This window comes from Canis aureus, chromosome 17 (genome assembly GCF_053574225.1).
Source record: "Canis aureus isolate CA01 chromosome 17, VMU_Caureus_v.1.0, whole genome shotgun sequence".
NCBI lineage: Eukaryota > Metazoa > Chordata > Mammalia > Carnivora > Canidae > Canis > Canis aureus.
Genome location: NC_135627.1, coordinates 18,903,155 through 18,928,690, shown reverse-complemented (window position 1 = coordinate 18,928,690; position 25,536 = coordinate 18,903,155). Strand labels below are relative to the sequence as shown.

The following is a 25,536-nucleotide window of genomic DNA, read 5'->3' as shown; positions in this document are numbered from 1 at the left end:
TACCAGATCAAACTAGTTCTCAACTACATTCTCTATTTTTTTTCTCCAGGTCACTTTTCCTAATAGAAGACTAGTAGTTTAGTTTCACTTGGGATCATGTTAGAAATGCAGAATCTGAGGCCCTTCCCCGAACCTGAATTGGCATCTTCTCTTTTTAAAATCCTGTGCCCCCACTCCCTTCTAGGATGCTTTGTGAAGGTAGGGATTTAAAAGTGGTTCGTTGATACATATTCAGCACCTGAAACTGTCTCAGCACATAGAATTTACTTAGTAGTAAGTCTTGCATAAACCAGTGGAAATGCCCACAGGTGAATAGGACTGCTTAAATGAGACTGGTTCAGTGGAGGTTAACAGGGAAAACCAAAGACCTTGGTCTTCAAGGACATACTGGACTTAAGAAAGGTCTAGTAATAGATTATCACTAAGGTACTTTACAATGATTAACAATCAAACATCTGGCAGAAGGGATTCAAGTAGTGTTGGTGAGTAGGAGACTGACTAAATCACAGTATCTAGTAATCCTCTAGCAAGAATGAAAACTTAAATGTCTGAAGCTTCAGGAAAATAGAAAACCTTCCCTTCTATGTTCCATTTGTGTGGCAGTGTTTTGGTGATGTTGGAAGTAAAGGTTAAACTTGGATCTCACAAAATGAGTAACTGACATTCAGACTATCAGGGTAAAGGAGTGCACTTGCCAAACTGGTACCAAGTAAGGTAAGCTTGATGTGACTGTGCTTAGTGACAGGTTCTCAACATGATTTTGTTGATTGGATGAAGTAAGGCTTTGTCTTGTATTTTCTTTTATCACTCTTCTCTGTTCTCTAAATTCAGATCCCACCCCTCCACCCCCCACCCCCCCACACACACATTTTTTGGTTATCCAGCAATTTAGCATTCTTAAAATGTCACAGTGTGTACCAAAATACCATATGGTGTTCTAACTTTTAAGTTTCACGACTAGCAGAAGGTGTCAGGAATACAAAGAAGCCTTACACTGATAGACTGGGCCTTGATGAAATTCTGAATTGTCTTTTTGATGCGTTAGGACAAAGCATGTAAGGCCAATATGCCTCAAGAATATTGTTTGTGGTGTAAGGAAATGTTCATAGTAAAGCTGAGGGAAAACCAGGTACCTTCTCAGGTTAATTTTAGAGAACAACATACAGAAGCTGCTATGGCAATTTTTGCTTTCTCAAAACTACACATGTCTGTGTAGTTCATGTTGTCTGTAGGCCCCAGGAATGTGCAGACTCCAATTTGAAGACTTGTTGGAAGTCACCACGTGGTACCAGCTAGCTGGTTGAGAAATTTAAGGAACTACTGAGAACCCTAGAGTAGTGTTTAAGAGGAAAACTTCCTGGTTTGAGTACCAGCTTCCCCTTTAGTAACTTAGGCAAATTTATCTTTAGTTTTCCCACCTTGGAGATAATAGCTATCATAGTACAGGTTAACATCCAGCCAAAAACAAATCTGCATTTGCCCCACATTCAAAACAAGTTAAGCTTTGCTTGGCTTGGACAAATATAGGTGTCCGATCCACTTGAAATAATCCGAGAGGTAAAATCATGTTCAGGCCTGGTCCTTTTGTGGCATCGGCAGTGACCGTGACTGCTTTACCTCCCAAAGCAAGCAGGATACTTGGGGTGGTGGATGGATGAGGGAAAAATAATTATGAACAGAATGCTGAGGATGGAGGAATACATCCCAGCTGCCTTCAAATGGTGAGATTTCAGTGAGACGAGTGGGGGAGAGAGAATTTTCAGGTGGTGGAGCACATGTCAGAGCACATGTCAGAGAGGCAGATATTTGTTACCAGGCCTAAGATGCCTTCACCTGCACGTGGCATGGCTGTTTGAGCTTCTAAGTCTCAGTTTAAATGTCTCCTGTTGAGGCCTTCCTTCATTACCCTACTTGAGTCTCCATCTATTACTTGTTCCATTCAAAGCACAATGCAAATTTATTTTCTTAAGAGTTCTATAAGCCAAAGTTCTCAGCACAGGTCTCTTAAGGTTAACATTAATGTGTTGGAGATGTATTTCTGGAGGCTGTAGAAGAGGATGTGTTGCCTTTTTTATCTTCTAGAAACTACTTAGCATTCCTTGGTTCATAGACCCTTTCTCCATCTCAGATCTAGCAGCCATGGGCCAACTCTGCATGTCACATTATTACAACTTCAGTCCTCAATTCTCCCTCTGACCTCTCCTGCCTCCCTTTTCCTTTTTTAAGGACTCCTGTGAAGTAAGGACAGTGAACCCACCCAGATATTCCAAAATAATCTTATTCTAAGGTTAACTGATCAGCAGCCTTTACTTTACTTTGCCGTGTAAACTATTGGCAGGTTTCAAGGATTAGGGCGGGGGTATTTTTGGAGGCCATTCATTATTCTACCTACTATGCGTCTCCTCCTCATGAAATTATGCTACCTTTGGACAATACTATAGCCCCAGGCCTATTATGATTTTATTGAGACTGAACTTAAGTTAATGAATTAAGGAAAATATATTTAGCAATTCAGTGAAAGAAAAATAGAACTCAGACTATCTTAAGAATTTCCCTGTGTGGCATTTAAATGTCAGTTTATAAAGGTTCAATCAGAAAATGATTATTCATAAATCCAATAACTACCCTGTTGGCATTCTTGTCTGAGTAAAACGATGTCAGATAAAAAGGGCTCATAGTATATATCTCAAACCCATCCTAGAAAAAAATTGTAGACTGCATCAGTCTACCAACAGATTAAAGACCTCCAGAATGGAAAAATGAAATAAATATTTAACCAATTAAACATGTAAATATTAAAGAACTACTTTAAGAAGTAAAGATAACAGGCTATAAAGAGATCATTAGAGTGTAAAATCTCAAAATTAGAAAAAACTGGGAAATCGGCCATTGAAGACAGGTGGAAGGTAAATAATTTGTCTTTTGTTAATTAGAACAGAAAAGGTTTGGTTATTTTTATTTCAGAGCAAATACTAGCAGAAAAAAAAAACCCCACTAAACTTTGAATTTACTAGAAGTGTTAATAAGGCAACTCACAAAGCAAAGGAAACAAAAGCAAGAGAATTTTAACAAATTTAGCACAGAAAATTTTTTTAAGTAGTTTGTGTTTTGGCTCAAACAGATATACTTAAGTTTTATAACCTGCAAGCTTTATTTGTAGCCTATTGGACATGAAGCAGGTGGTGGTTTGGCCATGCTCAAGGGTAAGCCCTGGCCCACCTTTAGTGCTCTCTGGCCCGGCAATAACAACGGTTACATGTGTGCTCCTTGAAAACAACAAGCAGATTCTGTTTTTTATTCCCCAAGTGCAAAATAAGGCATTCGGTAAATATCTGTTGAAAGAATCGAAGATCACCTCCAAATATTATTTTACAATCAGCGTATTTTCTGGTTCACCACAATAGATTTCCATACCATCCTTAATCCTCATCTGATGTCAAATTTTGTCCAAAGTGTGAAGATTATGCTTGCTTACTTTTTTTTCTTCTTTCTTTCTTACTTTGATGTAAAGGGTAGAAAAAGTCTGTGTATGGCAGCAGGGAGGAGCGCTGTGTGTAATGGAAAGGTTAGTCTGTGCGCATCTATGTGTGATGCGTAAATTGACAGGGGTGGCTGAATGGAGTGCAGTCATGACCTGGTGGCTTCTGGGAGCTTTACTAGCCAGGCATAATGTGATAGGGTTCAGAGCAGATTCAGGCAGAATAACTCACAGCCAGTTTTCCGGCTTTGTAATTGAGGAGATGGGATCCATGACATCAGGTCCACTACCTTTCCTTTTTACTTTCAGCTACCGCTGTTCTCCATCAGATCACTGTAGTCCTTGGGAAGTAAGCTGCTTAATGAACTGACAAGTATTTGTGAAAGTATATTCATAACCGTTTCCCAAAAGGTAGGTGTCTTCAAGAAGATTGTCAGTGATTCTGAGATAAATCTCACATGTGTAAATAAGAGTTAGTAAAAACAAGCAGAAATTGATAATAAAAGACTAAGAAAGTAATTGCTACCTGAGCTCAGAAGGCAGTGATTGATACAGTATGTGCATTTGGCACACTTTACAGCACATAAGTAATTAGTAGGGCAGATCTAACTTAGCATACATAGGTAATCAAATGTTTTTACTGATCTGGTCATCAGATCAGATTTCTCCTTGTTTAATTTGAAGAATCCAGTATTTTACAAATTTCTCCAGCCAAAGATGGAATGTGCAGTTTAGTTCCAAGTGAAACCATTCAGTTGTAGTTGATTGATACTACCGTCAGGGAATAAATCTCTGATTTTTCTTGCTTATACAGAATTTGAGACCTTCACCACTATAGAAATGGCTTTGCCCTCTTAAAATGGGGATGGAATATTAAATTATCAAAAGACCCAAAACACATTTTATTATTTTAAAGACTCATCCAGCCCTGGTGGTACTTAAAGCCTGCTGTAACATTTTACCTTAGGTCTGTCTCCAAAAGGATGCCATCCAAAAGTAATTTTCATTTTTTGTATAAGGTTATTACTTTATATTCATTTGATTTATTGAAAAGAAATTAAGGGACGGAATACATTTATTCAGTTGTGTAATTCAAATTTAAATTTGAGGTTCCTTATGCATTTCCAGTTCTGGATGATGATAGATCTGAAATAAGGAAGCACTGATGAACCTTAGAAATAGCAGGAAAACATTAAAGTCATAGTTTGATGATTTAGTGAGGTTATATTGCAGAAATTAAATAAACATGTTATATAATGCCATTATTTTAAGTAGCTGAGAATGACTTAGTCTTGACCTTTGCTCACTTTTTAAAAATACAATGCTAAAGACAGCATGTGCTACTAAAACTTTGAAGAAAATTTTGAGACCAATGATTGATTTTTACACTTTAACCATGTTTTAATAGTCTGAGTGCTGCTGACGCTGTTTTGTCTTAAACTCATCAAATAATTGGGCCAAATTTGAGGAAATCAATTTCTACTAAATAGTTAACCATAAGGTATATTTGTGTTAGCAAACAAATGCTTTCAAAATATCCCACTTTTGAAACTGTTTGAGTTTTTTATGTTGACCCAGTAACTTTGTTTGCAAAGGTAAACCCGAGTGGAGTTAAGCAATTGCCTGGCAAATTTGACCACTGAGATGACCATACAGGATAAAATGAATAAACTGGTTTTTCAGAAAATTTACTTAATGACAGCAGACCTTTACTTTTCCTAGATCTTTAGGAGTTTTTTGTTCCAGGAATAGTCCTAAATTCTTTTTCTCCTCTTTCTTCTTCCCTCCCTATCTTCCCCTCCCTTCCTCCCGTTTTCTCCCTTTTCTCTGTCTCCTTCCCCTTTCCTTCCTCCCTCTTTTTTTCTCCCTTCCTCCCTTTTCATCTATTTATCATTTATCAATCATCAGTGATATGCACATGGGTAAGGGTTTTGTCTAGTAATCATTAACCCATCCTTACAAAATGTTAAGTATTTGTGGAACTATCAAGGTGTAAACAACACATTTTTAGTTTCAGTTAGATGTTTTACATTCATATGAAAAACTCAGAGGCAAAAGTATTATTTAAAACAATAGTATATTTTTGAAACATGATGGACAAGATTATTTTCTACCAGATTCATTAACTTCACCTGAATTAACTGCCTATTTGTTGAACCATCTCATATTTCCTTAGCTATTTCAGTTTCAAAATTCCTGGAGTTTGCATGTTGTCTAATCTGTCTTGACCCCATCTTTATCTGAGATTAAATAAAGGTCTTTCAAAGATTTTTTAATCTCATGAACCCATGCCCAAGTAATAGTTAAAAGGTTTAAATTTATGATGTCAAAAACTTCTTGTATGTAGAGACCAGGAAAGATCCATGGAATGTGGACAGCAGGGGTTGAAGGGAGCAAGGAGTACAGAAATACCATGGCTTACTCCTGCTTTTCGTAGGCATTGGGCACAGGTAGGAGGTAATAGAAACACCAGTTATATTGGGAATTTGACAGCCAGGCTTGCCACTTCACTCAGGTGACAGGCCTAAGAAAGTCTCACCAGATTTCTTGGCACTCATTGTGGCATGAGAGAGGCGGAATGATTCCTTGTGCATTTAAAAAGGGGGCATAAGAGTGTCTGAAGGATGCTGCTTGCCTGAATGACTGTCCTGCTGGAAAAGGCCTTCAGTCATGAATAAGAGACAACCCAGCAGTGGCAGACATGGCCTCATATCCAGAAATCAATATAGAAAAAAAGCCTTTCCCTGCCCTAAACTTGGAGCTGAAATTCATTCTTGCTACATATGCACATGGAAATGGAGACTTTTGGTATTAAGAAAGCCTTTCTGGAAAAGTTTGGTCTACAATCATTTAATAGAGCAAGTGGATTAGACAAAAGGAGGTGGTAGTTACAGGAGGAGTGAGATAGGAGTTGTGGCCACCACAGACTCTAACCTCCGAACTCAGGAGACAATGAGAGTATAGCCCATCCTCAGTGATGGGATAAAGTGGATACTGCTGGGGGGCGAGGGGGGGAGGACCTGATGCCTCATTAGTCTCTGAAACTTACCTCCACAGCAAGGGAATTACAGCCACTCCATTCCTACTCATTTAGTTTCTTTGCTGAAACAGTGTAGTAATAAACAAATCAGGCTGCCCTGCTACAGAACTGCATAGGGCAATACAACGTGCTTCATTTCATTGTGCAGAAACTTGAAGAATTATTTTTTGTAACCTTAAAATTTATGTTGAGTGGAGTGAGTAATTTTGCTAGACAATTTATTCAGCTCTTCATCCTTCAGAGAGGGCTTGCAAATGTCCTTATGTCTAGTTAAAGATAGTAACTAACAGTTATCAAGTGTCAAGCCCTGGGTATTTCTTTAATCCTAATAATAACACTGTGAGATACCTGTTATCATTATTAGTTATCAAGTGTCAAGCCCTGGGTATTTCTTTAATCCTAATAATAACACTGTGAGATACCTGTTATCATTATTCTTCCCATTTTACAGATGAGGAAACTGAGGCAGGAAGCTGTATGGCAGACCCCATTCACAAAACTGGTAAGTGGAGGAGCCAGCATTTAAATCTAGGCGTCTGGTTCTAGAATCCATTCTCTTAACTGCCTTTCAAACCAGTTTATACATTATGATAATTATGCTAAAAATTTTTAAGGAAATAGCAGCAAAGTATTAACATTATTGCCGAACAGAAAAATTTAAGGCAATTTTAATAATTTTTTATTATAAAAAATTAATTTTTTTCTTGAGTTTATACCTTTCCCAAGTTTTATAGAATAACCATATTTCTATTATAATCAGAAAAAAATAAGTATAATTCCTATGAAAACTAGGCAAAGAATTGTATAAAGTACTCTCACTGGAAAGACTAAGAGAAATATATGTAAAAATGCCTGTTGCAGTGTTATCTGAGTGGTGAGATTCTTTTCAGTAATTATTATTTTTTTTAATTTTCCTGTGCTTTCATTGTATTTTTTGGTTTGGATTTTAAACCTCTAGTTTAAAAGAAAAAAGTAAAAATTACATGTGGATTTAATGCTAAAAAATGATAATCCTGATAGAGTCAATTATTTTCTAGAGAAAATATGTTACCAAAAATGATTCAGAAAGCACAGATATTGTTAATAGATAAATACCCAAGAAATACTTTAAAATATAAGGAAATAATTACTCCCATCAAAGACTTTGAACCTAGAGAATTTGGGGTATTGAGTTACTTTAAATTTTTGAAGATAAGCCTATTCCAATGCTGTTAAAAACCCTGAAACGACAGAGGAAAAGTAAAAGACTTTCTAATTCATTTCTTCAAGTTAGCACTAAAGTCTGAGAAAAATACCAAATAGAGGATAATCTCACTTATGATAGATGCAAAAAACCCTACATAAATATAATGCAAATAACGTAACAAATTTAACACTATATTAAAATAGTTGTTGTCCCCACTATGACTTAGCTCTGCTTTGGTAGTGTTTAATAAGTTCAATGAAATAGAACACAGAAGTAAGTGGCCTAACTATTGGAAAACTGGAGGCAAAATTATCATTATTATCAGCATTCAAAATGATTGTCTTCCATGGAAACCCAAAGAAAATCAGAAAAATTACTAGGACTAAAAAAAAATTACTAGGACTAATAAAGAGACTTCCATGAGATAATTTAACACAAAATAAACCCAATGGTTTTCCTTAGGTATTAACATTTTCATATTACAAAAAAATTGTTAAAGGCTGCAAAATGGTATGAAGAGTATAAAATATCTAGAAAAAAATCTGGAGACCTGGCGAGTGAAAGGTAGAAAAATTTAAACTTCACTGTGATTCATAAAAAGTGGTATAAACAGTGCTAGCCAGGTTTCTGTATGAGAAAAACAGCAATATATCAGTCTTCCCATACTGCATTGTTGAGCCAACACTGCTCCAATAAAAGCTCGGTGGAACTTACTTCTGGACCTGGCAAAACTAATTGCAGTATCCATCTGGAAGAACAAACAGGTGTGAAGATGGGAAGAAGGTGAACAACATGGGAAAATATACAAGGTACTAAATGTTTTATAAAGTTAGACTAATAAAATGAGAAACTCTGGCAGTAATTAAGATAAATCAATGGAACAAAATAAATAGGCCTCCAACAGCCATTATTATATATAACAACCAAAAATACGTAGTTAAGAAAATATCAGAACCAAAATTAAAATCTAAACCCTACACTAAAGAAAATATTTAAAACAAAAAAACAAGAAACAAAATAATAAAAGGGAAATAGAGTTCGTATTCTTAATATGAAAAGTAACCATAATAAAAGGCATCATAAAGTTCTCTAAGAAATGAACAGGCAAAAGATGGGCATTGATAATTCAGAGAAAATGAAAAACAAGTGACAAATAAATACAGTGTGCACTGGTTGGGGAAAATGGCAGAATTAGTGTCAGGCATGGGCAGTAATGATGCTTATTTCTATGCTGCAGTACCCAGTCATTTTTACTTAGTGGTGAAGGGAATATTTTCAGAAAAATCTTAATATACATTGCTACATTTTCTATTTAATTTTGTGACATAGACTGTTTATTTCACCCCCAGATCTGTTTTCTTATCCCCCATCTAGGAACAAGATCAGCAAGGTTTTACCTGGCACGTAACTGCCTAGCGGGACACTCTTGGCTCCTGTGTAGTAGGAGTGGCCAAGTGACAAAGTTGTTGCCAATGATAAGTAAACACAGGTGATACATGCAGCTTCTAGGTCACTTCCTTTAAAGCAAGGTCCTTATATTCCACTGTCTCTTTTCCCATCTTGTAGATGAAATATGGACCTGGTGCTGGGGAGTCAGTTTTGACTGTGCAGAGAAGCAGAGTGGAAGTCAAGGATTGGGAGAGCAACAGAGTGAAGGGAACCTGGATTTCTATACAACTTTTTGGAGAAGAGCCTTCTACCTTAAATGGGGTTGCCCTGATACTCAAATCCGAGACAAAGGCCTACAGGCAAATAGTTTGTCTTAGAAATGATTCCCAGAGCAGGAATAAGGGGGAGAGGAGTGAAATCAAAATTGGCCACTACTAAAGTTGCCTAGTGTTCCAGCCCATGAAACCCTCGGGGTACCCTTATGAAATGCTTTCCAAAACCATCTGCCTTGAGAAGAAAAGGGGGACTTGTTTTTCTTATTGATTATCCTTTCTTACTGAAATCACTCCAGGGTGTTAACCACCATACTCTTCTGGATAGCACATATATATATAGGTATTGACAAAAAACAGACACATAGATTGATGGAACAGAATAGAAAAGCCAGAAATGGACCCACAATTATATGGTCAACTAATCTTCAATAAAGCAGAGAAGACTATCCAGTGGAAAAAAGATAATCTCTGCAACAGATGGTGTTGGGAAAACTGGACAGCAACATGCAGAAGAATGAAACTGGCCCACTTTCTTACATCAAACACAAAAATAAGTTCAAAATGGATAAAAGACCAAAATATGAGACAGGATACCACCAAAATTCTAGAGGGAGAACATAGGCAGCAACTTCTTTGCTCTCAGCATCAGCCACAGCAACTTCTTACTAGATATGTCTCATGAATCAAGGGAAACAAAAAACAAAAGAACTGTCGGGACTTCATCAAAATAAAAAGTTTCTGCACAGTGAAGGAAACAATAAATTAAAAGGCAACCTATGGAATGGGACAAGATATTTGCAAATGACATAACTGATAAAGGGTTAGTATCCAAAATGTATAAAGAACTTGCCAAACTCAATATCCAAAAGGCAGATAATCCTGGGGCATTTGGATGCCTAGTCAAGTGTTGGACTGACTTGGTTTCAGCTCAGGTCACGATCTCATGGTTGTGGGATCAAGCTCTGGGTTGGGATTGGTGTGGAGTTAGCTTCAGGTTCTCTTTTCTACTCCCTTCTCCCTTCTCCCTCCCCCTCTGCTCCTATACCTGCTCACTCGTACTCTCTTTCTAAATGAATAAATACAATATTTTTAAAAATTAGAAATCCAGTTAAGAAATGAGCAGAAGACATGCATAGGCATTTTTCCATAGAAGACATGCAGATGGCTGACACATGAAAAGATGCTCAACATCACTCATCATCAGGGAAATACAAATCAAAACTACATTGAGATATCTCCTCACACCTGTCAAAATGGCTAAAATAATACAAGAAACAAAAGATGTCAGCGAGAATGCAGAGATAGTGAAAAATAGAACTGCCCTACGATCCAGCAATTGCACTACCAGGTATTTACCCAAAGTATACAAAAATACTGTTTTGAAGGGATACATGTCCCCTGATGTTTACAGCAGCATTATCAACAATAGCCAAATTATGGAAAGAGCCCAAATGATGGATAAAGAAGATATAGTGTGTATATTACGCACACACATGCACACACACGCACTGGAATATTACTCAGCCATAAAAAGAAATGAAATCTTGCTATTTCAATGACATGGATAGAGCTAGAGAGTGTTATGCTAAGCAAAATAAGTCAGTCAAAGAAACAAATACCATCCGATTTCACTCATGTGGAATTTAAGAAACATAACAGATAAGCATAGGGGAAAAGAGAGTGAGAAGCAAACGATAAAGCAGACTCTTAACTGTAGAGAACAAACTGAGGATTGCTGGAGGGGAGATAGGTGAGGGAATGGGTTTCATGGATCACGGGTATTAAGGAGGGCGCTTGTTGATGAACACTGGGTATTGTATGTAAGTGATGAATCACTAAATCCTATATGTGAAACTATTATTACACTGTTAACTGGAATTTAAGTAAAGGCTTGGGGAAAAAAAAGCATATATATATATATATATTTCTCTCTCTCTCTCTCTCTCTCTCTCATACGGATATCCATTGGATTCTCCTTGGGCAGAAAGTGAGAGATACATAGGACAGAACCAAGGTGAGACATTGTCTGCATTCTCTCTAAAGCTGGTCAGTTTATGTAGATCTCCTTGCCTCACAAGTGGCTGCAATATGAGGCGTCATCAAGATTTAAAATGGTGCACACAAGATGTCCAGCAGCATACCTTTTGCACCTCTCAGATTTGCTTGTATCCTGCATTAACCTTAATCCATTATAGAGTTCTTATAAAATTATGACTGGCACACCAACCTCAGCACACTCAATATGACAGGATTACTGAAATAAGTTGCAGTCCTATTTAAACAGAGGCAGGTAGTCCTGCCTCTGTTTTTTTTTTTTTTTTTTTTTTTTAAGATTTTATTTATTCATGATAGACATAGAGAGAGAGAGAGAGAGGCAGAGACACAGGCAGAGGGAGAAGCAGGCTCCATGCCGGGAGCCCGACGCAGGACTCGATTCCGGGACTCTAGGATCGCGCCCTGGGCCAAAGGCAGGCACTAGACCGCTGAGCCACCCACGGATCCCCCTGCCTTTATTTTTGATATTTATCATTTTCTTCCATCACGTTTTTTAAAAAGATTTTATTTATTTATTCATGAGAGAGAGAGAGAGAGAGGCAGAGACACAGGCAGAGGGAGAAGCAGGCTCCATGCAGGCAGCCAGATGTGGGACTCAATCCTGGGACTCCAGGATCATGCCCTGGCCTGAAGGCAAGCACTAAACTGCTGAGCCACCCAGGGATCCCCCATCACATTTTCTAGATTTCTTGTCTTTCCACTTGCATTTCAGCTGATCTTCGTCATTTGCTTGGTAGGATTATCCAGGCCTTCACCCCTTAAGAGTCTGACCCTTTACTCATCATATTTGGGTTACATTTGCTATAATTGCCCATTCATCATGATCAACAGGGATAAAAGCACAAAGAGACACCCTAGTGCATTCCCTGGGCTCAGTATACACTCTCCACATACCTCATTTTGAACTACTATCTCTGGCTTGTGGTGATCAGGATAAATTACATTCACCGTGACAGTAACTCCTTTTCCCCCCAACTTGTCCCCTGCATTAAGGAGCCCAAAGTTGCCTGGGCTAGTTTTTGTAGCATCCAGAGAGGAATACTCCTGACAACTCCAGATTTGTCCACTGATCAACTATGCCCTTCAGCTCCAAATTTACCTTTCATTGACTCTTCTGCAAAAAATGAAGCTCATTCTTTTAAGTATTTTTCCCTGACAGCTGGCATAGTGCTAAACTTTGTCAATAAAAGGTACTGAAGACACATTGCAGGAGAAAGAGCTATTCTTTTCTCATTCTGGTGCTCTCCTGGCAGGCTCTTCTTCATGTCCATCTCCTTCAGCATATGACGATCAGCAGCACCCAGAAGTGATAGTTTCGTTGGGCAGTTTCATAGTGGAATACTAGAGCAAGACCCTGTCCCATAAATTACTATCCCTAGCACACCAGGGGACAGATTTCTGGTAAATTCTACTGACTCAGTCCCACATGACTTCTCTGCCATTCAGTGAGCCATGCATATACTTTAAACAAGGTCTGGATCTCTGTCTTTGTGAGGGGCTTCTTCCTTGGGGCTCTATCTCAGCTGTAGGAGTAGAGGCTGTTCCTTATAACTGCTATTTCTATATTCTTTGGGGTTCTCTTACTAGCCAGTTCCTCATTCTTCCAAACCCCTGTTTAGTTAGTGATTCTTGATATTTTTAAAAAGACTTTAGTTTTAAAGTAAACTCTACAGCCAACATGATGGGGCTTGGACTCACAACCCCAAGATCAAAAGTCACATGCTCTACCATGCTCTACCAACCAAGCCAGCCAGGTGCCCCAGTGATTCTTGATATTAAACTCTTCTTGTTTGAATTACTTCATGTTTTCTCTCTCCTGTTTGGACTCAGACTTATATAAGCTGATACCATGATAGATAATGAAAAGAATGAATTTCCTAGGTGTATGACCAGGGGTATGACCAGTGGCCATAGGGAGCAGTAGACAAATGTGTTCCTTCCAGAGATCAGAACTAGAGCCTAACCAAGGGATTTACTTTATCTTCTCAATTCCTGCCAAATAGAATATCATAGTGATTGCTATGTTTCCCATTCTTTATTTTCAGAATGGTAGTTTGGATTGCAGCTCTTCATCCTGGTTCATTGTTTTTTGTTGTTTCAAATTTCTATTTAAATTCTAGTTAGTTAACATATAGTATAATACTGGTTTCAGGAGTAAAGTTTAGTGACTCATCACTTATAGATAGCACCCAGTGCTCAACACAGCAAGTGCCCTCCTAAATACCCATCACCTATTTAGCCCATCCTCCATCCACCTTCCTCCATCAACCCTGAGTTTGTTCTCTGTAGTTAACAGTCTCTTATGGTTTGCTACCCTTTTTTTTTCTTCCCATTTGTTTTTTCTCCTTCCCATTTGTTAATCTGTTTTGCTTCTTAAATTATGCATCTGAGTGAAATCATATATTTGTCTTTTTCTGACTGACTTATGTTTAGCATAATACTCTCTAGCTCTACCCATGTCATTGCAAATGGCAAGATTTCATCCTTTTTGATGGTTGAGCAATATTCTATTGTATAAATATACCACATCTTCTTTGTCCATTCATCAGTTGATGGTCATTTGGGTTCTTTCCACATTTGCATATTTTGATAATGCTGCTATAAACATCAGGGTGCATGTGCCCCTTTGAATATGTATTTTTGTGTCCTTTGAGTAAATACCTAATAGTGCAATAATTCATTTTGTGTTGGGATGTATGGAAGTGCAAGTAACTTGTCTATATGATAGTAAATTACTAGTCCTTCAGATCCACTTCCAGATCAGATGGGCAGACATAAACATCACTAGGAGATCCTAGATTTTGGAATGGGAACTGTAAATAGATGAACTTTTAGCTGCATTCCTTGGGTAGACCTGTACTTTCTGTATGGGATGATTGGTGCATGTGGATGGATACTTGGGCACTAGAGGCCAAAGGCAGGGCTTCTATTTTCCAATATTCTTTGCCCATTTTCCTTTTAATAATAAAACTCCTTGAGTTTTTGGTGATTCCTTGCCCAGCCAGAGACTATATTTTTCCAATCTCCTTTGTAGATCAGTAAGGCCAGGTTCTTGACAATGGGATGTAAAGGGAAGATGTACATGTGACTTCCCAGTCTTGTTCTTGACATAATTAGGTGTGTGCTCCTCTTTCTTTTTTTGCGTGGGTCTTGACTAAACACAGTCTGGTGAGCTAGTTTTGAATATGTAGTCCAGAGGAGTCTCCTGCTCACCCTGCATTGCCTACTTGCCTCTGGACTGATATTTGAAAGAAAAACAAAATTATTTTCCTTGTTTTGTTTTTGTGAGCTAATGCATTATTGGTCTCTATGTTGTGTCAACTTAGGTCTATTCCCTAACACAGTCTTTTCACATTCCTTTCAAATTATGTTATTTTTCCTCTATCTGACATAGAACTTCTACAATATTTCTTTCCCTTGAGTCTACCCTCCCCCCATTTTTTGCAGAGAAGAGTTTGCAGAAATCTTTGGCTTCATCTCATTATTCTTTACTGTCACTGCCTGCAGGCAGAGTCCATAATGTAAATGTAAAATTGTGTTCAGCATAAGTTCCCTTGAGTATGTAATTATAACGCATTCCAGGGTGCACCTAAATAAGAAGAATCTGTTTCTCCAACCCAAGATTGTTTTTGGTGTCAATCACACAGTGAGATATAGACAGAGGCAACAACTGTAGTAACTAACACTAAATGAGGCAGACCACAATAGAAAACATTATGCATTTTCATTGCTGATAATCTGGGGAAGACTCAGAAAATATGGAGGGCTCTACACATAGAATGGGAGAATTCTAATTTATTTTTTAGGTGTGCAAAATATCTCATAACCAAATAGTATTTTTACTCATCGTCAAAAGCACTAAGTGACATAGATCAGTTTTATACTGGACACGAATGTTGAATTAGTAAAGCATACCAGTATTTTCTATTATCAAACCACAAATACTAATCAAAGTGTAGATATTAATTTCAGTTGCTACATGATCTATAGCAACTAAATATAAACACATATGAAAATCCTTTAATATATATAAACACTAAAAAACATACAATATAAGCAATAGAAGTGATGATTGTTGATGGTCAACTATTTTACTAACTAAATTAAAATATACTTATTTCAAAACTTAAACTCTTATATGAAGAAGAGTTTCATACATAAATAATTTTGTAATTTATTTATGATTTTATAATTTACCTCATAAATAGATTATTCTGATTGGATTTTAACACATCATAGCAATCAGAGAAGTTCAGATCCAGAACCTTATATAAGAAAATATAGCTTATGAATCATTCAGTAAAATATTCAAGTAATCAAAAAATGCTTTCAATTCCTTAAATTTAATTGCTGATATTAACTTGATGCCTTTGAAAATATGTTTGGAAAAGTAAAGGAACACAATTAATTTTAGAACTAGAAATCAAATAGAGGTAAAAAGTTTAGAAACAGTGCAGTGTTTCCCAACTTTTAATCATTTTTAACCACTCTCACAATTTTTGGCATATCTATATAACACTTAAAGCAATATTTACCTAATCATTTTACTTCACTTCATTCCATTTCTACTTAAATATGTTTAATTTTCCCAAACCAGCATTATGGTTTTGCCTACCATAAATATTACACTCAACACATAATATTATTTTCTGTCTACTTAAGTAAGAAATATACTTAAGTTTGCTATCTAAAGTCATCTCACATAACCCACATACCACACTTTGGTTAATAATTGATGTAGCATTGCAGTATATAATATTCTTCCAGTATTTGGGGCCTAAGTAAATACAGAAGTCTACTATACTTAAAAATCTCATTGTGGAAAAAAAAAAAAATCTCATTGTGGCAAAAGTGTGTCCATACCCTGACCACCCAATATTAGTGGTAATACTGAGTATGTCTCTTTTTTCAGCTATTGAACAAACCAATAAAACTTAGAACACGTTTTATACTGAAGTACAACTTGAAACACTATGCGACATATATTGTTATTGATAAGGTTAACTTCACTATCTAAATAAGTTGCTCTGGCTTCACATTCACCATAGTTAAAGAGATAAAGATAAATGGCAAGAGCCAACAATGAATTGAGTCTCTAAAATTTACTATGTTCAGTGGCAAATATGTTATTTAAAAAATATTTTTGATGGGTCTGACTTTTCAGGAATGCTTTAATTTGTTCAAAACAATTGAATAACATACTTCACAAGTATCTTTGTGGTAAGAAAGTAGTTGTCATCATGACTGAACAACATTTTAGGTTTGGGAGATTATGTTTTTGCATATCTGTAACTTGATAATTTGCAAGCAAGAACTCTCAAAAATTCAAATTCCATTTATTGGGTAATAAATAATAAGAAAGATTGTTTTACAAAATTCACCCTTTTCAATGACTATGACATTAGTCTATAGTAAGAGCAGTGAATTCAGATTGGAGACCAAGTATTTACGACAGTATTTTTCTATCCAATATCTATGTGGTTATGGACCAAAATATTTGCTGGAGTAAAGCTTCAGTCTTGTGCAAGCCTTAGATCAAAATGTGCTTGGTAAGCTGGGACACTGTACATGCTTTTTTTTTTTTTTTTTTTTTTGTACATGCTTTTGGACTAAAGCTGAGTAATGAAACCTGCATACTGCATGATCCCACTCCAGTTGTTCAGAGTAGAGCAGTGAGTCCTAACATGACCATGTGGGCCAAGTCTATGCACAAAAGTCCCTGTGTGTTCCATCAACCCCATGCTTTCCCAGAGTATTGAAAGGGATCTGTTCAGGCCACCTTTGGAGATGTATTCCTCTTCTATTGCTGTGTAACAGATCACCACAAATTTAGCAGTAATAACAACATCCATTTATTAGCTCACATTCCTCTAGGTCAGAAGTCCAGGCACAGCATGGCTGGATTCTACTCAGGCTAAAATCAGAGCTTTAGCTAGTCATGTTCTCATGTGGAGTTCGAGTCCTTCTTCCTAGCTCATCCTTGGTTATTGACAGAACTCATTGCTTTGCTATTGTAGGACTCACATCCCTGCTTGCCTGCTGTCAGTTGAGAACAGTTCTTTTTTTTTTTTTTTTTTTTTTTTTTTAAGATTTTATTTGTTTATTCATAAGAGAAACCAAGAGAGTGAGGCAGAGACATAGGCAGAGGGAGAAGCAGTCTCCATGCAGGGAGCTGGATGTGGGACTTGATCCCGGAACTCTGGGATCATGCCCTGGGTCAAAGGTAGACACTCAACCACCTGCAGAGAGCAGTACTAAACTCGTACAGGCTGCTCAGTTCCTGAGCATGAATTTCTGCCTGGCACCCCATCTCAGCAATGGAGAACTGCCCTTCCAATCTCTCCACTTTCTCCTCTGTGAACAGCCATAGAAACCTCTACTTTTAAAAGGCTCCGATGATTGGATCAGGCCTACCAAGGTAATCTCTTCATCTCAAGGTTAATAGTGTCATATGCCATAACCTAATCACAGGAATAAACCACATTAAATTTGCAGTCTTGGAGACCTTGCAGGATGTGTACACCAGAGACAGAATATTGGGAAGATCTTATAATCCTGCCTACCACAGAGGCTTTTGTCACTTTCACTTGACACATTTCTTTGGCTTGTATCTTCACACTCAAGACATTTTTTCTTTCCCCAAAAGGAATTCAGGAAAACTAAAATTGTCACTAAATTAGTCTACATGAAATAAAATATACATAAAAGATGTGTATTCCTCAGCTTTCAAACAGGTTTCAAGGTGACACCAAATAAGCTTGGATGCTGTTCATCATTCTCAATGCAAATGTAGCTTCAACTAAACCATCACTTTATGGTGAAATATTTTTGTGACACTATAGTAGCTGACAATATGGTTTATGTTCATAAGGACATTGTGTTAATTCAGTATGATTTTCTAACTAATGTCAAACCTACTGTGTAAGCAAATAACAGATTTATTTCAGTACTAATACTAGTTTATTCATGATGGTTTTTTTCCTACAAATTAAATGTATTTTGGGGGCTCTGTAAGACTAGTATGCAAATATTGAAAATTTTAAGTAATCATTGGTGATTTGGTTGTGTTCACTAATCCTGAAACACCCTAACTCCTCCTCCATGTTTGATTATTAATTGGATTCCTACAGTATTAATTCTCAACCAAAAGCTTTGATTTATCTAAGTATAGATGAAAAGGCATTTATGAAAAACACAAATCTGATTTGGAGGTGCTCACTAAAACAAAATTTATTACTAAATATCAAATGGTAGTTTTCGAAGCAGGATAAAGACCAATGATAAAAAATAAAATAGGCAATGCATAGTGTGATGTAGTGGAAAGAAATAAAGAGTCAGACACTGGATAAGCTACTTAATTAACTTATCTGAGTCTCAGTTTTTTCACTATAAGAGCAGAGTGATCCTCCAACTTTATTGAATTGTAAGAATTGAATGATTTATAAAATCTATCACCAGTAATAAATGTTCAGTAAACACTTTTCTCTGTACATGAATAGCTAATTTAATAAATCAGCCTATTTTAATAAACCTTAAAATGAGAGAAGTCACAATTTAGAGAACACTCCAGACTTGATTCAATTTGTAAAAATTAGTAGATTCAGTTGCTATAACTTAAATAGAATAACAATAGTTTAAAATAATACTAAAGTACTTTTAAGAATTTAAAAAAGGATATTTAACAGTGGAATTAGTTAGATAATTGAATTGTTGTGAGATGTGAAATGAATGATATGTCAACCCAGAGATGAGCAAAAGCAGGGCATACCATCTCCCTACACCAGGAAAATAAAGAAAGAATGAAGTGTCATTGAATTCCAGGGAATGGAATTATGAAGGAAGTGCAGCCAGAGATGCCACACAAGGCACAGTGAGAAATAGTCTGGTTTCTTCCTTCTAACAAAAGGCAGATCACATGGAAACACGGGAAAGAGCTCACGAAGTTTGAGAAGAACAAGAGGGTAATAAGCATATCTGAAGGTAAGCAGGCCATGGACTAGCATTTTAACTGGTGAAAGTAAGAGAAATGTAATTGACCAGCAACTCAGATTTTAGGTAATTTGAGAGAAGCCTAGATCCTGAAAATACTGTGATGATTGTGTTTTCTCAGAGCTTCAGAACCACTGCTAACAAAAAGAGAGCTGTTAAAAGATAGAGACTTATCCCCTAAATTCCTTTCAGGTAAGACTGTGGTGGAGGCAGAGCCAATGGGTGGTTGCAAGACTGGCAATCCGAGGAACAATACTCAGGAGGGTGGGCCTCACTGTTCCTGGCCACAAGACATAGTGTAAGGTGTGGGACCACTTTGTTGTTTCATTTTTGCTCTTTTACCAAATGTGGAAATTGTGCTTGTCTTCATTGTCGTAGTTGATATTCTAGGGTATAGAAGAGTGTGTTTTCCAAAGATGATCACAGTGATATGTATCCCAACTTTCAAGCTTTTATTATGGTGCAATGTTGACACATGTTCATTGAGATGTGTTGGGGGCTAGGGGTGTCTATGTTTTCTCTCTTTGATTCTGGGAAAGCCTGTGACAAATTTTCTGGGAAAAAAGTGACACTGTGATTTTTGAGGCAGCACATAAAAAGGATACAACTGCTGCTGGTTCACATGATACTCACCCTTGGAACCAACTCACCATACTTTGAGGAAACTAAGTACCCTTCTGAAGAATCTATGTGTATCCTGGCTACCATTTCAGCTGAGAGTCAGTATCAACCAAATGTTAGTAATTGAGTCTTCAGTGATGCCATCCATCAGCCTTCAAGCCTTTTCAGCTTTCAAGGAGCAGAGATGACATGCTCCCACCAACCCCTTCCCGAATTGCAGAATGATGAACAAAATAAATGTCATTGTTTCGAACCATGATGATTTGGCATGGTTTGTGACTCAACAATAGATAACCAAAACATAGGGTGATTAAACTTATAATTTAGTCAAATGTTGCCAGACAGGACAAAGCACCATGGACTAAGAGGAGTATGCTTCTTAAGAGCTCCTAGACATACCATTTTACACAATAGCTGGATTTGATTTTGTGTTCTCTGCCTCTGGGGAAGTGTAAGTGCATTTTCAGTTGTGAGTGGGATAATTGTATTTACTATATTAGGTAGAGGAAATGTGGGAATTGTTTGTGCATGTCTAATATGATGTTATAACTGGATCTTTCCTGTCTCTCTTTTGACAAAGGCACCAGTGATCAACATCAGTTACCTAATTGACAGTCTCCAACTTCATACTGATTTATTCAAGATAGAATGCTGATTATGTGCCACTGGTTATTCTGGGTGCTGGGGATGAAGCAGTCAACAAAACAGTTAAAATGTTCTGCCCACATGAAGCTTACATATGCAGAATTAGAAAGGAACCATCTCTAAAAACCTGTTAGTTAAGGAATATAAAAAGGAGTCAGGGTGTAACAAAGAAGAATTTGGTCAAGAGATTTTGTTGGAGAGATTTGTTGGTGTGTGTGTTAATCAGGAGAGTCTAGGTTATGTTATGATAACAAATACACAAGGATGAGCCAGAGGTGGGACATGTGCTGGATGTCATAAATCGTAAATCGTGTCCAATAAGGGCCAGAAAATCTCAGCAGAACCAAAATGAAGACGAACATACATACCCTTGTTCCTAAGGGTACGGAACAAAATGGTAGAAGATCATATGAAAAAGAGCGTCATCTGCCTAACTGGAACAAGGGCAATGTCAGAGAGAGATAGTGTGTTAAAGAATCTCTGAAGAGAGAAAGTGTGGGATCAGAGGACAGAAGGATGCAACCCTTGTTCCCTCTTCCTCCCTCCCTCCTCTCTTCCCCATGGCAGGTGTCCAGAGATAGCATATTCAAGCTTGGGAAAAAAGAATAGTCAATGCTAAATCAAGTTTAAGATCTTGTTTAATATTTTATACCAGGTATCTAATTTTTAAACTGAAATTGTGTTTATTACCAGCAGTAACTAAAGAATTTTTATTTTTTTTGTAAGTGAGTGACCACAAAAATAATGGACCTGTCCAAATATTCTTTCAAGGCAAGGGAGATGACCTGAACTGAGTAAGTTTTGAAGCTGAGGTAAGGGGCAAAACTTAATTGTCCCTGTGATCAGAATCCTTATGCTTGTTCAACATACTCAGTTTATACCAATAGGGTAAAGGGTGTAAAGGGTGTGTTTTTCTGAGATAGACAATGGATAGATCTCCACTTCTACTATTCTATTACTGATAAGAGAATTCCATTTCCTTGCAGTGTTTGACCCGAGTCCATGGAACTCTACTTTCATAGATCCAGCTTTCTGTTGGGATTACTAATCTGTGGGTGGCCAGTTTTTCTACAGTGTGGAAAGACAGAGAGAGTGAGAGCAATTGAGCACAACTGAGCTTACTTCACTATATCATTCTAATCCCAGATCCAGCTTTCCCATGAAAAATATCATTTATTAAGGCAATTAAACTTCAATTTTTACTTAAGTAGTTTGAGTTGTCTCTTGCAACACAGTTTTGGCCAACACCTGTATTATATTTGAAGAGGAACCAAAATAAGCCTCATTATCTATAGTATGTCTGTAAAACAATGCTTCTTAGTCTTTATGAGTCTTGTATCCTTTGAAATGTAATGAAATACAAGGATTTCCCATATTTACACATTAGCACAATTAACTATATTAGAATTTGATTTTCTTCACATAGATGACAAAGCAACATTTATAAAGAATTATATCTTCCTTACATTTTTTCAAATATTGAAAAATTTGTGTCTGTATATTTGTTTAGAGTGAAAATTTTAGGACTCTGTTATTTTCATCCATAGCCTGCAGAATTTTCTCTAGCACTAGACCATCTAAAAGGTTGTCTGCTTTCAGTATCTCTTTCCAGAGTGGCAACTTATACCTAACAATAAGAGGGTTTTTTTCCATCAGTTTCTACAATGTCATGTCAAGGCCTCCAATCAAAGATTTTACCTTATTCTTGTGGCTGAAAATAATGGCCAAGTGACCCAATTCATGAGTCAACTCTTTCCTGTCAAACTGAACTGGAATTTGGGTTGGTTATATCCTCCTAATAGTAAAGCTTCTACAAAAGGTTCATTTAAGTATGTGAAGACTTGTCTTTTGGAAAATCAGCAATTATATATTATATGCCTTGTTATGACAAAACCTCTTGAAAGGTAGCAATTCAAGTCCCCATTTTAGTTGTCAACTGATCTCAAACATGCCAATGTAGAAAGCTATGATCTTGCATCCTGGTGATGTTTGGCACTTCTTCACTCACCCACAAAACCAGATGAGTTCCAACTACATGTGCTTATCTCTGCTTGGAGTAGCAGGATGTTTTTTCTAGTTGAATTTTCTTTGGCAAAATCATTAATTTGTAGATAATGATACCAAATTGGTAATTCTTTTTTGATGATATCTGTGAATGCCATGTACAAAAACCAGGAGCTGCCTGGTTTCATTCTATTATAAGTTGAAGGAAAAATAACAATAATTAATTAAATTTAAATTTATCCAAATAAATATTGGTATTAGAACTTATTGTGATTATGCTTAAGTAGATATATACAGAGTGATGACTAAATTTGACTAAATCATTTTAATAGCATTATCTAATAACTGGTCTTGAGGACAATGTTTTTTTTTTTTTTAATTTTATTTATTTATTCATGAGAGACACAGAGAGAGAGAGGCAGAGACACAGGCAGAGGGAGAAGCAGGCTCCATGCAGGGAGCCCGACATGGGACTTGATCCTGGGACTCCAGGATCATGGCCTGGACTGAAGGCAGGTGCTAAACTGCTGAACCACCCAGGGATCCCTGAGGATGATGGTTTTAAATCAGGTACTTTGAAAGATAAATACTATATATATATGCATACATGTTATTTTATTTTCACTTCTTGTCTTCACTATTTCACAGACAAATAAATTACTATTTTTCTATCTTCATTTATTTTATTACCACTTCCTGAAACATCTTTCTCTCCCTCTTCTATTTGTCCAGTTATATTTATTCTTTAAAGCTCTCACAGGTTCCTTCTCTTCAACTTTCCTGCTGCATCAAGACTTCTTTTCTTTTCTTTTTTTTAAGACTTCTTTGAACCCGTTGCCATTCATTACATAGTTGAACACCCACTCTTACTCTGTAATTTTCATTCTCATGTCAGTCTTGCACAATTAGTGTATAATTTCCATTAGGGTAGAAATCATATCTCTCCCGTTTCTATGTAACACTAAACAGAGTGGTTATCTATTTTTCCTGCAACATACACTTTAATACTTTATTGGTTTTCTGTCTGAAAGTGTATTGATGGCAAATGTTATAAGTTACAAAGCTTTCACGTTTGTTACCCATAAACATCTAGAGTAATTTTTTCTAATAATCCTTAATGTCAAATTACACCATAAACCACACATTTTCAAGTGAGACGGTTTCAAATACACACATTTAAAAGACAATGAGTCAGAATAAAACTTTGAGATGGTGTCTAGTTTTAAACATACTAAATGCATTTAAATAGAGATCTTTACCAAGAAGCTGATACCTCTAAGAAACTTTCTGAGGGAAGATTTATCTATCATATAATTCAGGGCAGAATTAGAAAACCTAAAACACTAAATTTCTAAGAAGACTGACTGAGTCTACAAAGCAAAAGAGATCATACAATATTGTTAAAATCACAGAAAATTCCTTTAAACATCAAAATTACTCAGTTTGCCTAAAGATAGGTATGCCTTGAAGAAGAGCTTAAGTTTCCAGTTTCCGTGTTTCTCTACTCAAATGATGAAACCAGGCTCACCAGTACAAATACATCACATTCATACCCAAGCATATGACTGGGATACTTTTTTTCCAAATTTCTAAGATTATTTTGCTAGTAAAAAAATAAGATTAGTGTTTGGCAGTATTATATTCATTGTGTGGATGACACTGGAGATTTTCAGAGTTCTCTTTGGCCACAAGCATCACAGGTAAGAGTCATGGCTGGCCCTTCTTTGTAGAAGACTCCCCAGGGCTGTGGTGGTATCCTTGATGGGCTTGTTAAACACCAAAGAAGACAAACTGGATGGACTGAGATTCCGTGGTTGGACCTATGCCCTAGGCTTGGGGATTTGAAGGTTTAAGTTTGCTAAATTGACTGTTTGCCTCTGTTATTTAGCCTCAGGCAGAAGACATGGACATCCTTATTCATCAGATCAAGCAAGCCTGGAAAACTTTCCACCAAACCAGTGCGGGTTCTCCAGAACTCTGGTGGGAGCCAAGAGGGTCCATCAGGCCTCAAGGGCCATAGAATGAGGGCATCTGTCCTCAGGAAAACTGATAATTGTGATAACTTTCATTAGCCACACTCTGGCATGCAAGAAGGCCCTGAAGAACCAAAGTATTCATACTATTCCAGAGTTACAGCTAAATTTTTAAAATTCTAAAAATATTCTCAAACTCATAAGTGTGTTTTTAAAAATATATATAATCTGCTTTATTCTGTTACAGAAAAAGATATATTGTTATTTACTGACTCCTGACAATTAAAATTTTCAACAGCTTAATTCTATGTGACTTATCAATGTTTATTTGAAATCTTTTAATCTGCATAGTTTTCTGTATGCTTATCAGTATTTTTTTCTTGAACGATTTCCATTTATTTTCCCAATAGAATTTGGGAAATGTGAGCCACTATATTTTTGCTGGGTGAATGAACCACAGTAGTTTAAAATAAAAATCATATATTTTATTTATGTATTACTTAAAACATTTTTTTCCTTCATAGACTTGTGTTTTCCACAGATGTTTATTTCATGTTCTGTGAAGGTTTGAATTAGCTGGGTATTGCCACTTTTGAACAGTTGGTGGCTCCAATGCCTTGCAACTGTCTTGTAAGTGTGGCACCAAAGTAAGATAACTCTCTTTTCACTGTTCAATGCAGAATTTGAAAACAAAAATGTATTTGAGTAAATGTTATGCATTTAATCAGAAACTAAAACTTTTATCAGATATGAATTCAAAAGAAAAGTTTTAATCCTAGTATATGATTCAGATTATGTAATACAATGTGAATACATATTAGTATATTTACTAAGCACACTTAAAAGATCAAAGGCATTCTACTAGAAATATAATATAGGCT

At 36.6% G+C, this 25,536-nt stretch overlaps 1 long non-coding RNA gene across 2 annotated transcripts in view; it reads left to right on the top strand.

Moving 5' to 3' along the window:
* The window catches only part of LOC144287834 (uncharacterized), a 34,291-nt gene extending 9,333 nt beyond the window's left edge, over positions 1–24,958 (top strand). The window contains exons 3-6 of one of the 2 annotated variants that reach the window (XR_013355592.1): positions 3,788–3,889; positions 19,534–19,604; positions 21,405–23,252; positions 24,571–24,958. This is a non-coding gene — a long non-coding RNA (uncharacterized LOC144287834). Of the gene's footprint in view, positions 1–3,787; positions 3,890–9,270; positions 11,283–19,533; positions 19,605–21,404; positions 23,253–24,570 lie in introns of those variants that run through there. The other variant, XR_013355591.1, reaches the window with a different exon arrangement.
* The last annotated feature ends 578 nt before the right edge of the window (positions 24,959–25,536 follow it).